Source organism: Natator depressus, chromosome 2 (genome assembly GCF_965152275.1).
Source record: "Natator depressus isolate rNatDep1 chromosome 2, rNatDep2.hap1, whole genome shotgun sequence".
Classification (NCBI taxonomy): Eukaryota; Metazoa; Chordata; order Testudines; family Cheloniidae; genus Natator; species Natator depressus.
In genome coordinates, this window is record NC_134235.1 from 57,579,523 (window position 1) to 57,592,784 (window position 13,262).

At 39.4% G+C, this 13,262-nt stretch overlaps 1 protein-coding gene across 3 annotated transcripts in view; it reads left to right on the forward strand.

Moving 5' to 3' along the window:
- The window catches only part of NCOA2 (nuclear receptor coactivator 2), a 251,838-nt gene that overhangs the window by 113,487 nt on the left and 125,089 nt on the right, over positions 1–13,262 (forward strand). Inside the window, exon 1 of one of the 3 annotated variants that reach the window (XM_074944253.1) lies at positions 9,498–9,900. The exons of the other annotated variants lie outside the window; for them this stretch is intronic. The gene's annotated coding sequence lies outside the window, so the exon portion shown is untranslated. Of the gene's footprint in view, positions 1–9,497; positions 9,901–13,262 lie in introns of those variants that run through there. 3 annotated transcript variants of the gene reach the window in all.

Here is a 13,262-nt window from a genome sequence, read left to right on the forward strand (position 1 = left end):
TAGAAAGGCTGCATTTCTGTGGAATAGGAAGTGATCTCTGTTTTGTGTGTAGTTTGTAATTTTACAAAGGACCATTTATGTTAGCAAGAAGTGGGATGTCATTGTTTTAAACATTCAGTAATATCCTTCAGTGAATGCTATTATGTTTAGCACGTGGTTTGATTTGGATTGTTCCTGTCTCATTGCATTGCCTGTGAGAAAGAAGCATTTGGAACGAGAGCAGCTGACACAAACTGAACGTAGGCAAGACTGAAGACTCCAGTTTGCTAGGAAATTACATTCTTCCCCCCACCCCACCCCACCTAAGAGATGAGGATCTAGCCACAGTGGCCCATGCATTCATTACCTCCAGGATACAGTGAATCCTGTACTAAAGGTGTATCCTGGACTAAAGGTGGAGACAGCACAGTGACTCCAACTTGTACCAAATACAGCAGCCTGCATCTATTTCAGCCAAAACCAGAAAATATTCAAAGTGATTTTTCTGTGTCCTCATATCGCCATAGATTTTAAGCCCAAAAGGGATGCAGTGATCATCTGACTTCCTGAATAACACAGGCCATTGAATATCACCAAGTGATTTCTGCATCAAATCCATAGCTTTTGGTTGAGCAACATCCAGTTTTGATGTAAAGACTTCAAGTGATGGAGAATCCATCACATTCTTAGGTAAATTATTCCAATAGTTAATTAGACTAGAATAAGACTAGAAATAAGGTGAAAATGTTAATAGTGAGTGTAATTATTCCAATAGCTAATCACACTCATTATTAAAATTTGCACCTTATTTCTAGTCTGATTTTTGTCTAGCTTCAGCTTGTAGCTATTAGAGATTGCTTGATTAAAGAACGGTCTTCTTTTTCCCATTATATGCGTGTGTAAACCATGATGAAGTCACCTCTTTACTTCCTCCTTGTTAAGCTCAGTAGATTGAATTTCTTAAATCTGTCACTTTAAGGCAGATTTTCCAGGCCTGAAATAATTCTTGTAAGCTCTTCTCTGATCCTTTCCTATTTCTCAACATTCTTTTTTTAAAGATAGACACCAGAAATTGTCACAGTATTCCGGTGATGGTCTCACTAATGCCATACACAGAGGTAATACATCCTCCATACTTCTCAATATTCCCCTGCTTATAAATCCTTCTCAGACTCCCAGTATATTTTCAGTGTTGATGCAAAGCCCTGGTCTTAATGTTTAAGGCCCTCCTTGGGTTGGGGCCCAACTAGAGAGCCCACCTGTCCTCCATTCATGACCCTTTAAGACCTCTGGCAAGTACCCAGAGCAAATCACTTGAGAACCAGAAATTAGATGTTCTCAGTTGACAGCTGCCTCCAATAGCAGAATTTACAAGAAGGGATACAGCTGAACCAGAGTCTTATTTTCAGGTTAATAATACACTACAAGACTCACCTTTTTTCAAAAGCCTTCCTGACATAATCATGGATAACACATTACTACAACAATAACAATGATGGTTTGGGTGGTGGGGGCTGGGGGTGGGAGGAGTTAAAAATAAAATCCAAACCCAAAAGCACAGTAAACAAGAATTACCAAAGTTTGGAGGAACAAAGAGCAGAGACCAGTATGGACATGTCTAGATGCATATCTTAATTGCTGTGTACAGCACCCAGATATTATAGTGATGAATTTTCTAGAAATACCTATTGTTTAGATACTGTGAAAACTTGCAAGTGTAACAGAATGAGCAGGAGACTGAGTGTAGTTACTTCTTGAGCCCTTTCTTTGTTTGGTTTTGGTAATGAAGTACAAACATCTCCCTGTTCAAATAACATTAACAGTAAGTAACAACAAGGAGATTCAGAGTTGATGCTGTGTTCCTATCTTTACTTCACCCTCTTATTGACAGGTGTTATAGGGAACTTAGTACATTGTATCAAGTCTTGCTGACCCAATAAGATATTAATGTTGTCAGCACGGAAGAGCTTTCCCATTTTGATCCTGGATTTCTATATAATCGTTATATTCTCCAAGTAGCAATATCTAGATAATTTACTACCATATCTGAAAGTAGTACACATTGAAATACTATTCCATATTCTGAGATTTTGCATATTAAAAATAAGAACGTATTGCCTAGTATTCCTCATATGTTGTGTCTGCTGAATATTTGTTCTTCCAATAGCGAAGTAAGAAAATACTGTTATTAGGGGCACAAGAGAATGCTATCACAATGGATAGTTAGGAAAGATAGGAAATATGGTAAGAGAGAAGAAAACATTTCACAAATACATTTGAACCAAGAGGGAAATCAAGGACAGGATAGGCCAATTACTGAATGAGGAGGGAAAGACAGTAACAGAAAACTCAACAATGGCCGAAGTATAAAGTGCCTTTTTTGTTTGTTTTCAACAAGAAGGTTAGCAGTGATCAGACAACTAATTGGTAAACACCAGTGTGAATGGGATAAGATCTGAGGCTAAAATAGGGCAAAAATAAGTTAAGAATTACTTAGACAAATTAGATGTCTTCAAGTCAGCAGGGCCTGACAAAATACATTCTAGAATAGTTAAGGAACTGAAGATATCTCTGAGCTATTAATTCATGGAGGATGGGAGAGATCCCAGAGGAGTGGAAAAGGGCAAATATAGTACCTGTCTGTAAAAAGGGAAATAAAGATAATACAAGGAATTGTAGACCAGTCCCCTTAACTTCAGTACCCATAAAGATAATGCAAATAATCAAGCACTCAATTTGTAAGCACCTAGAAGATATTAAGGTGATAAGTAACGGTCAACATGCATTAGTCAAGAACAAATCATGTCAAGCCAACCTAATACCTTTCTTTGAAGGGGAACAAGTCATGGGGAAAGGGGGGAAGTAGTAGATCTTGATTTTAGTATGGCTTTTGATACTGTCTCACATGACCTTCTCATAAGCAAACTAGGGAAATATAGTCTAGACCAGTGATACTCAGACTGGATCTTGGGAGCTGCAAGTGGCACTTTAAAGTGTCTCTTTGCAGCACATGATATTAAAACACTGTGTAATTTAATTATTAACCAATCAAGATGCTTTTACTGTTTTATTAACCAATTGTAGAATACTTGGGCTGTCATTTTCTTGAGAAAATAATAATATATAATATGAAACAATGCATTAACACTACTGTGGCTCTTTTGGGTAATGTTGGTTGCTAATTTGGCTCCTGAACCACTGAGGTCTGAATATCACTGGCCTAGATGAACCTACTATAATAAGGTCATTAGATAATAGTTGGAAAACAGTACTCAAGGGAGTAATTATCAATGGTTCAAAGTCAATCTGGAAGGACATATAAAGTGTAGTCTTTCAGGGATCTCTCCTGGTTCTGGTTCTATTCAATATCTTCATAAATGGTTGAGAAAATCACATAAAGAGTACACTAATAAAATGTGTGAGCAATACCAAGTTGGGAGGACCTGCAAGCATTTAGAGGAGAGGATTAGAATTAAAAATGATCTTGAGAAACTGGAGAACTGGTCTGAAATAAATAGGATGAAATTCAATAAGGACAAATGCAAAGTACTCCATTTAGGAAGGAACAATCAGTTGCACACATACAAAGTAAGAAATGACTGCCTAGGAGGGAGTACTGCGAAAAGGGATCTGGGGGTCAAAGTGGATCACAAGCTAAATATGAGTGAACAGTGCAACGCTATTACAAAAAAGGCAAACATCATTCGGGCATATGTTAGCAGGAAAGATGTAAATAAGACATGAGAAGTAATGCTTCAGCTCTACTCCACACCGATTAGGCCTCAACTGGGGTATTGTGTCCAGTTCTGGCCAACGCATTTCAGGAAAGATATGGACAAATTAGAGAAACTCCAGAGAAGAGCAACAAAAATTATTAAAGATCTAGAAAACATGACCCATGAGGGAAGATTGAAAAAATTGGGTTTGTTTAGTCTGGAGAAGAGAAGACTGAGGAGGGACAAGGAGGAGGGAGAAAAGGTTGTTACAAGGAGGAGGGAGAAAAATTGTTCTCTTTGACCTCTGAGGATAGGACAAGAAGCAATGGGCTTAAACTGCAGCAAGGACAGTTTAGGTTGGACATTTGGAAATACTTCCTAACGTCAGGATGGTTAAGCCATGGAATAAATTGTCTAGGGAGGTTGTGGAATCTCTATCATTGGAGATTTTTAAGAGCAGGTTAGACAAACACCCATCAGGATGGATAGGTACATGATGCCCAAACTTTTCCTGTCGTACTCTTCCCCCTTACCAGTAATGAAATCTGTCTGCATCCCCCTTCCACTACTGCCAAGACTTCCTCAGCTGGGCTGAAGGTGGAGCTGGAGGTGGACCTGTGGCTGGGGGGTGAAGGGGAGCTGCGGCTGGGGCTGGAGGTGGAGCTGGGCTGAGGGTGGAGCGGGGCTGTGTGTTGCTCCCTCCCAATCTCCCATGGGGGCTGGCCTGGGCCCCGCTACGTTTCCCCCTCCACCCCCCAACATTCTTGCATGCCCCTTGGGGGAGACATGCCCCATAATTTGGGGACCACTGGTCTAGATAATACTTAGTCCTGCATCAGTGCAGGGGACTAGACTAAACGACCTGTCAAGGTCCCTTCCAGTCCTACATTTCTATGGTATCAAGCTCTTCAGAGCCAAATTCTAGTAAGTTTTGATATTTTGCATGCTTTTTATACTAGTAGAGCTCTACTTTTCAAACCTTGCTCTCACAAATAGTCCTTATGCAGGTGAGTAAACCTGTAACAAAGTCATCTTGAGCATCTCCTCATTGGCAGAGGTCACTCTGCAGCTCTGTGCCTCTGCTTCTTCCCTCTCTTGGTTCCTCAATAAATTCAAAAACACAACCTAAAGTTAGCTAAAACACCCCTCTTTCTGAGGGTCCAATTTATTCAGCCTCCTGGCTCTGACTTCTCTACTCCCCTAGTGTCAGGATCTTCCCTACAAATCCTTTCTCACTTCCTACAGTTTCCCAAGCTTCCTACTTCCTGCTACTCTTTATGTGGGAATCAGCTATCCTCTATTAGGCCCCTTCCAGACTGCTAATGTGTCAGGTGGGCTGGAGTAGTTCCTTCATAAACAGGGTTGACTGGCCCCAGGCCTCCAGCTCTTGCTACACAGCTCTTTCAAGTCAAAGATATTCCCCTTTGGAATAAAACCTATAGGGTAAGTCCCCTAAAAAGATTTTAAAAAATTTTGTTGGCAGTGTCAATGTGCAGTGACACTGCCAATCTCTTGGCAGTGTCAATATGGTGCAGTGTCACTATAACTGGCAATAACTGTACCCATGCTGGCCCTCTCAGTAGAAAGGCTAGAATTGAATGACCATGCAGACAGAGTTGCTGTCTTACCTTCCAAGCCACGGTTGAGGCATATTGGTGAAATAGTATGAGAAAGCTGGCCTGGGTGCAATCAGCAGGTAGTGGATTGTTGGGGGTGGGCCAGAAGGCCGGCCCCACCTCATGAGGTGTCCTGTGCCCACCAGCAGTGGCACACCTCCTTGTTAGGAAAGCTTCGGTAGTCAAGTCCAAGCTACTCTCTAGGTTCTGGGGTTGCAGTTGGTGGTAAGGTACTAATCATAAATTGTAATGGTAGGGTAGAACAGCTTCCTTTGTGCTCATTACATCCCTTTCTGTGTTCACCCAGTTTCAGTCTCCATCTCTCTGTGTATTGTTCCAAAAATTATTTTTCATTTCATTCAAGTTGTCCAAAACTAGAAAGAATGGCAAGTAAGCAAATAAAGCAAAGTTAGAAACCCTTTATTTAAAATAAGAAAAATATAGCTGTAACTGACCCACTTAAGAGGTGCACGTAATTAAATTGAATAACTGTGTTTGTATTGCTATGACTGTTTTCCTCTTCCTTGCTGTTTGACATCCTCACTCATTTTATCATGTCAGAAATTATCATTTCTAAGCTCTTTGGTGCGGGAAGTGTTTTTTGGTGTCTACTGTAAAGCGCCTAACTCTTTTCAGATGCTATAAAATGAGATGTGCTTCATTAAGAAACATTAGGCAACCCTTTAATAGTAACTGAGATGCCAGTCTTCAAATGTGAACCTATATGGTCTCAAAACTGTGTAGGTTTGGGGGACATCTAGTCATCCCCAAGCAGTAGTAAGATTCCTATTAAACTCTATTTAAAAGGTCTTAAGGATTTCCAATGACACTGATTCCAATACTTGCTTTGGACGTGTTTATTTGCATGCTTGATCAAACCAAAGATGGCAAAGAGTCCTGTGGCACCTTATAGACTAACAGACATATTGGAGCATGAGCTTTCAAGGACTCTTTGCCGCTTTTACAGATCCAGGTTAACACGGCTACCCCTCTGAAGCTTGAAACCAAAGATGGTTTTTCCTGGTGTTTAATTACAGAGATCTCCTTGTTTCAATTCAAAGCAGGGTATTTTTTGGTCTTGGACATCTTATTTTTTAACTAATTTTAACTAATTTCCCTTTTTTCCTCTTAGTTTGGCATCCTGCTGTGTACTGCAATCATATATTCCCCCCTCACCCATTTCCTTAGTCCTTTAACTGTCATTCCTTGAGCTGTCTTTTTAAAGGCTGTATGGTTTCAATTCTTTTAATCCTTTATAGGCTTCTTACCACTATGGTGGTGCTTATCTGGACTTTTTTTTTTTTAAATTTACATGTAAATCCTTTCTTTATATTGTACATCTTAGTATTGCCTTTATTACCACATTGCATTGTTTTTCTGAAATTTTCATCTGCTATTGCCTGTAAGACTGTCTGCAGTACAGTATTATGTCTGGTCAGTGTGCTCCCATTTTATACTTGTTCCTTCCATTTTTACTTCTAAAGTGAACTATTTTGCATTTGTCCTTGTGGAAGCTCATTTTATTTCTAGTGTCCATCTTTCTAATCTTTCTCTGGCTTCTTGAATATTAGATTTGCCTTCTGCAAATTCACTATTCCTCCCATGTTTGTATCATTGGCAAATTTAATCAGTGTGCTTTGCCACCTTTTTCTCCAGATAAGGAATAAATATGGAAGAATAATGTTGCGTCATTAATTTGCATAGATAAAAAGAAATACAGAGTAAAGATTGCTAAGTAGTGCCTCAGTCGTCTCAGAAGAGTTGGTGATTTTACGTACCATGTATACTGCAATACGTACATACAATGGGACTTTTAAGGAGGAAATGACAAAATTAACCTAGGCATTTGGCATTTGTCCGCTTAATTGCGGATCTTACAATTACTGTATATTCTCCTCTCAGTGGGCCAGAGTGCCCCTCCCACATTAAAATGTTCCTCATGTAGATTCTCTAAATCATCCTTTTGGAGGGGAAGGGTGTAAGTGGGATTTGCTATCCTTGATAGCAGGACTATTCCCTTGATAGCAGGACTATTCCCCCAGGAAGGAGAGATACAAGCAGAAAAGGCTGTCCAACAGCTGCAGGACTGGATGAGGACAATGTATGCCCTACCAACATATCTACCAGTCCCACGCAGTCTCCATCCCGTCTGCTTGTGTGGAACCCCATTTACAGGACCTGAGACCTCTTTGCCTGGAATAGCCTTCCAGTAGGAGTTGTGGGGGGAAAACAATTAGTTTGAAGAGAGAGTTGGACAAATTTATGAGTGCAATTATATGATGGGGTTGCTTGTGATGATAAGGGGGCAGAGCTCAGCAGCCGAGCTCACTTCCAGTTTGTCTTTTATGTCTGTAAAAGCTATTTCAGCTGGCCACCTGCAGGGGGCAGGAAGCCCGTCCCACCCCCTGCCCCCCCATGTATTCTGTGTTTGTTTTGTTTTATTTCCTTCCTCTGAAGCATCAGGGATGGCCACACCTAGAGATGGGACATTGGACGGGAAGGGCCAAGGCTCAGAAGTGGTACAGAGCATTCTCTCTCCCAGGTGCTTGGCTGTCTGGTTCTTGCTCACATGCTCAGTGTCTAGTTGATTGCCATATGTGGGGTCCTGAAGGGGTTTCCCCCCGGTCAGATTGGCAGTGACCTTGGGGTTTTTTTTACTTTCCTCTGTAGCGTGTGCCAGGATTATCTGAGTATATCTCACTTAATTCTTTCCCTGCCACTGAGGGGGCCTCGAGCACAGGTGTACCTGAATCTCTCCTATTCTCTGTGGCACATAACAGTTTAGTCTTCTATGGGCTGTAATACTTTGGTCTAATTTCGATGGTTGGGTTTAATGTGTGGGGTGATGTTGGTGTCCTGTGATATACAGAAGGTCAGACTAAATGATCTGGTGGTCCCTTCTGGCCTTAAGCTCTGATTCTGACACATGTGCCTATCTAAGGAGGATAATTTGGAATAATATGACATATAGACAGAGAAAGTGGGGAAAATAGTCCTTGGTGTTCCCCCCAAAAATTTAGAAAGAGTAGGTGTAGGTCATAAAATAGTCCAACTGGGTGCTGCAAAACTCCAGTAGTATTTTACGTAGTGTCTTTTCAGACCAAACTATACATTTACACCTGCACTGAAATGCAGCCACCTCTGGGGTGGAAGGTGGCCACCAACCAATACACTGTGTTGTACTGCACACTAGCTTTGGGGTGGACCAGAGCAAGGTTGTAGGGATCTCATCTCTTTACAACAAGTGCCATGTTTGAAGTGATATTTAATTTCCATGTAGAAAAGATAGAATCTTGCTTTTAAAGTTTCATGGGAGCATTTTTCTCAATTTGTCTAGTAATATTTAGCTTTGAATTGGCTGTGTGTGTGTGTGTGTGTGTGTACATATACACACCTTTGCATTGTTCTGACCACCATACCTTTAATAAGCGGGAAAACTCTTGATGGGTGTGGTGCTGAACTCCTAGGATTTGAACTTATGATTTCAGGAAGTCTGGGAATTCTGAAACTGATGCTTACATAACTACACCTGTCCCCTAGAATATATATATAAAGCTTAAATTGCTTATTCTGGGTACTATGTAAAATTAAGATAAAGTTGGAGGCTATTTCCTTGAAAGGAAGGGATGGGTCTAAAAAATGAAAGCATCAGGGATGAACTCCAATTCGTTAGCTGATTGTAGTTTTGTGTAGTTTATAATACAGTAAGTTAATCCATAAAATGTTGCTAAGAGAAAAATATTCATTGCAGTTAAATTTAAATTAAGGATGAAAATTACATAGGGAAAAAGAGGAGAGTAAATCTGGAGTGCTAAATATCCTGCTTAGTTATTCAGTTTCATTTCATGTGAGGTGTTTGATCAGAGTGTGTGCCCTGCCCTAGTGAAGAGAGAATTGTGCATCAGAATATTTTCATTAATTATTTTTAGTACAGAAAGTATACATTGTATATATTTCTCTTTAATATGATAGAATGTTGTTTAATTTATGACAAAATTATGCACATTTCAAGTGAGGTTTTATTTTATTTTTGTTTGGGGTTTTTTGAGACATATCCTTAAAAGCAGGAGAATGGAGGAGGGGGCTTATTCAGTCTATTATCATAAAGCTCTCCTAATGTAGCTTCTGAGTCATGTGACTGCAGAAAAGGCTATTATCTCAATGAAAAGGAAACTGCCTTTTAGAGCAGCAATAGAAAGAACAGAAGCAGGAGGAATTTTCGAGTGCTCCACCATGCTGGATTGTCAAAGGGGGATCTATCTGATCAGAAGCTAGAAAAGGATTAGCGTGGCTAGTTTGTCAGCTGTCATTAGAAGCAGATGACAGAGGAGATAAGCTGCTGTGTGTGCACGTCCTCTCTCAGCATGTGCTTTGGTTTACATCAAGACATAATGTTGGTTTGGGTTAATGGAGGGCTGTTATTCTAAAGCAATAAATTTACTGCTAATTGTCTTGGGCTCTTTTTTTGTTCTTTTTTAAATAAAAAAAGCAAGTGTGATGGATGGGGATTTTATTTACATCCCTATCTAAAGGCACGGAAAAACTGATGAGATCTGCCTTGAACTGCAGCGGCTGTGGAAGATTACAAGGTGTGTTTCTGAAGTGCTCTGACTTCATATTTGGTAATATTCTCGAGGTGTGGGGGGGGGGAGGGGGTGTTTTTTGGTTTTAAGCACGACAGTTGTGAATTAATTTTCCTCTGTAGCAAATAGGGATTTGCTAAACTGATTTCTCAGTGATTTGTTATTTGTTGCCTCCTTTAATTACTACAGGTGACTTGCAGTTGTCTTGTGACAGTTGTATGAGGTTATGTGGCTAAATATAATAATGTACAGTATAGAGAAAATATTTCTTGTAAGGCTTTTGCTAATGCCCAGAAAAATATACAAACCCACCTATATATCCCATTCTCAAGGAGAAGGTGGAGCCCAAGAACAATATATTATTTTTCTATTGCAGTAATTACTATTCATTGTTTAAAACTACCTGATAATTCCTGTGCACAGATCACTAGAAAAAAAGGAGGGTGCAGATTAGATTGAGAATCTGTAATAATAATAGTCACTTTTTTTTTCTCACCAAGGCCTAAAACAGGTGAAACACACTGGAACATTAATGAATTTCATGTTGCTGCTGTTATATAACTTTCTCGGTTCTCTAACCTTCCTTATTTTCTTTGTAGTTATCTGATCCTGGTTGCAGAATGACATTCAGTTAATCTTCACTGTGTATTTGTCTAGTGTTGTACATGCTGATGCCATTAACTATCTCGGCTGTGTAGTGTTTTACCTTTCTCTTAACCTTGCAGGGTGCAACACTCAAAATTTTCTCTGTAAAGGGATAGCTAGTACAGAACTCTTAGATGGTGAAGACAGTGGCCCTTTCTGAAAGCTCTTGGAGCCAGAGATTGTCTGTTTTTGTGTCTTGTACAGCACTGGGTATATTGTTGAAGTTTAACAATAAAGAATAGTAATAATCCTACCCTGCCTCCTCCCCTGACCCCCCAAAATGGTAAAATAAAATTAATGATCAACACTCACAGGGAAACTAAGCTGAACTTCTGCAATATGTTTTTCCTTTTAAGGGCAGGATGACAAAGGTAGTCGTAACAGAGCATTACTGCAGTACCAGTTGGCAGTGTTCTAAAAGTGTGTTATTGAAAAGGTTGTAATGCTTATAATCTTTTTAATAATTAATTACATACATACATACAAGAATTGATTTTGTTTATTTTATTTAGGAATTTTTAAAAACTCATGCCACTTTGAGACAGAAAGGGAAGGAACATGGTTTTATTATTTATTTATTTGTTATTTAACTAGTATAGCATGTGTTTGAAGATATTTTATTACATGCTGACAGGACACAGAAATGGAACGAAATGACCATTATTTATTTGCTTGTTCCCTTCTGTTTAAGCTTGAATATTTTAAGTGCAGCGTACCTACGTTCTGCCAAGTAGACCTGTGGCATGACTGATCTGAGGCCTGGTGAGCCTGTCATGTTCACAGAAGCAAATGTAAAAGCTGCAAGAACAATGAAACTTCCTGTATACTTGTTGTGTTGTTTGTTTCCTTATTTCATTATAGGAGCTCTAATAAGATATAGTATAGGTTCTGCCGAGCATACTGATGATTTTAGCACCTACTTTCTATAAACAAGTATATTTGATTGATTCCATGTTGGAATTGGCCAGGTCTAATTTTAATTGTGTGATGCCCTTTTGATAATATTAAACAAACAGAAATACCAGTAATTAGAATAAAAGAAGCTTCCTGAATAAGCAGTATATTTCTGGTGCTGGCAAAGTTCATTTTGCTTTATTTGCGTAATAGGACTTTGTAGGGTTGTCAACACTGTAACTCAAAAACCCAGAAATCCAGGGGCCGCTTAGGCATGAGGAAGGGGTGGCTGGGCCAAATTTAAGTGGCATTGCAACACTGTGCACCAGGTCAAGTTGCCAACCAACGGCAGTACCCTGGTTGAAATATAGGATAAAAGGTGTCCTGTGCTGATTTAGTATGAGAATAACTATATTTTATTTAAATAAGGGATGTTGCTTATAATATGCGGCTTTTGGCAACCCTATAATAAGTCCTCCTATTTCTTACTGAAATAACTACCGTATGTGGAGTATTTGAGACTTCAAATATTCTTTCTTGGCCAGAGGAATTTCATTTAGTCCATTGTCCACTATAGATGTTATGCTTCAAAAATCAAACTAGAAGAGCAGTTAAAGAGATTTAACTTACAATGTTCACTTGATGTTTCTTTCCTCCACCCTTTATTCTGTCATCTCTTCTAGATAAGCCTCTAGCGTATATTTGAGGAAGAAAAAATTACCCAAAAGTCTCTTAGGCAGGCAGTCCTCGACTTTAAAATGTTCGAGTTAAAATGAACGGCACTTACGTTGTTTTTAAATTGACATCCTGTTTCAACTTTACAACAAAGTCGGTTTCGATTTTACGATACTTGATCTAACATTGTTCCTATGGGAAATTTGAGTTATAATGTTTTCTACTTAAGACGCGATTTTCAGGAGCCAATGGTGTCATAAGTCTGAGGACTGCCTGTAATTTGAAAAACAAAAATTTTACAGTGTCTAAACAAGCTAAATGACTAGTTTGAAAATCCTGCTAGAACCCAGAGTTTCAAGCCACACTAATTAATAGCAAATGCTATAATCATGCCTGATCATGTCAGGTTGAGGAGGTTATTTTCAGCATCTATCATATGAGGAAAAGAAGGGAGAGGTGTGACAGCAACATTGGTAGTTGGAGCCAACTTCATTAATAAATTAAAAGTATTTGGTAAAGCTGTTATAAAAAGCCACAAATTATGAAGGTTGAGCCAGACTTAAGGATCTGGTGCAAGCTGTGCTGGTTGAGGTGACTGAAGACGCATGAAAAAGAAAAATGCATAAAGTGATGGTCACTGTACCTGCCAGGAAATCCCTCCAGAGTCATCTTACTGCATAGGGTCTTCTTTAGTTTGTCCTTATTCATGGACACTTCATTGTGCCAGGGCTAGAGGGAAAGCTTCATTGGCTTGCACTTTTCTGTTATTGGGAGGTAAAGTTTTACCCTCTGAAAGCTATAGGTAAAAATTTCCTGGGGTACATCACATTTCCAGCAATGGGCTATGTCTTCACTTTCTGTTATGAGATTGTGGTTGACCTAGTGGATAACCAGATAACAGCTTGGGTAATGTACAGAAGAATCAAAGGGGGAACATGCAGGTGGAAATGTCAGAGGAGAATTGATCTTTTAAAAAAAACAAAATCAAACCTAGTTTATGTTAAGAGATTTAAATCTCTTGTGTGTGCTTTACTGCACCCTTGTACTCACCATTCCAGTTTCATTTCCTCTTTTTGTACACCCTCATACAAGAGACCACGTATGTGACAACAGAGACTGAGCTCTTCAGTGGATTTGTCATTTCAATTAACAAT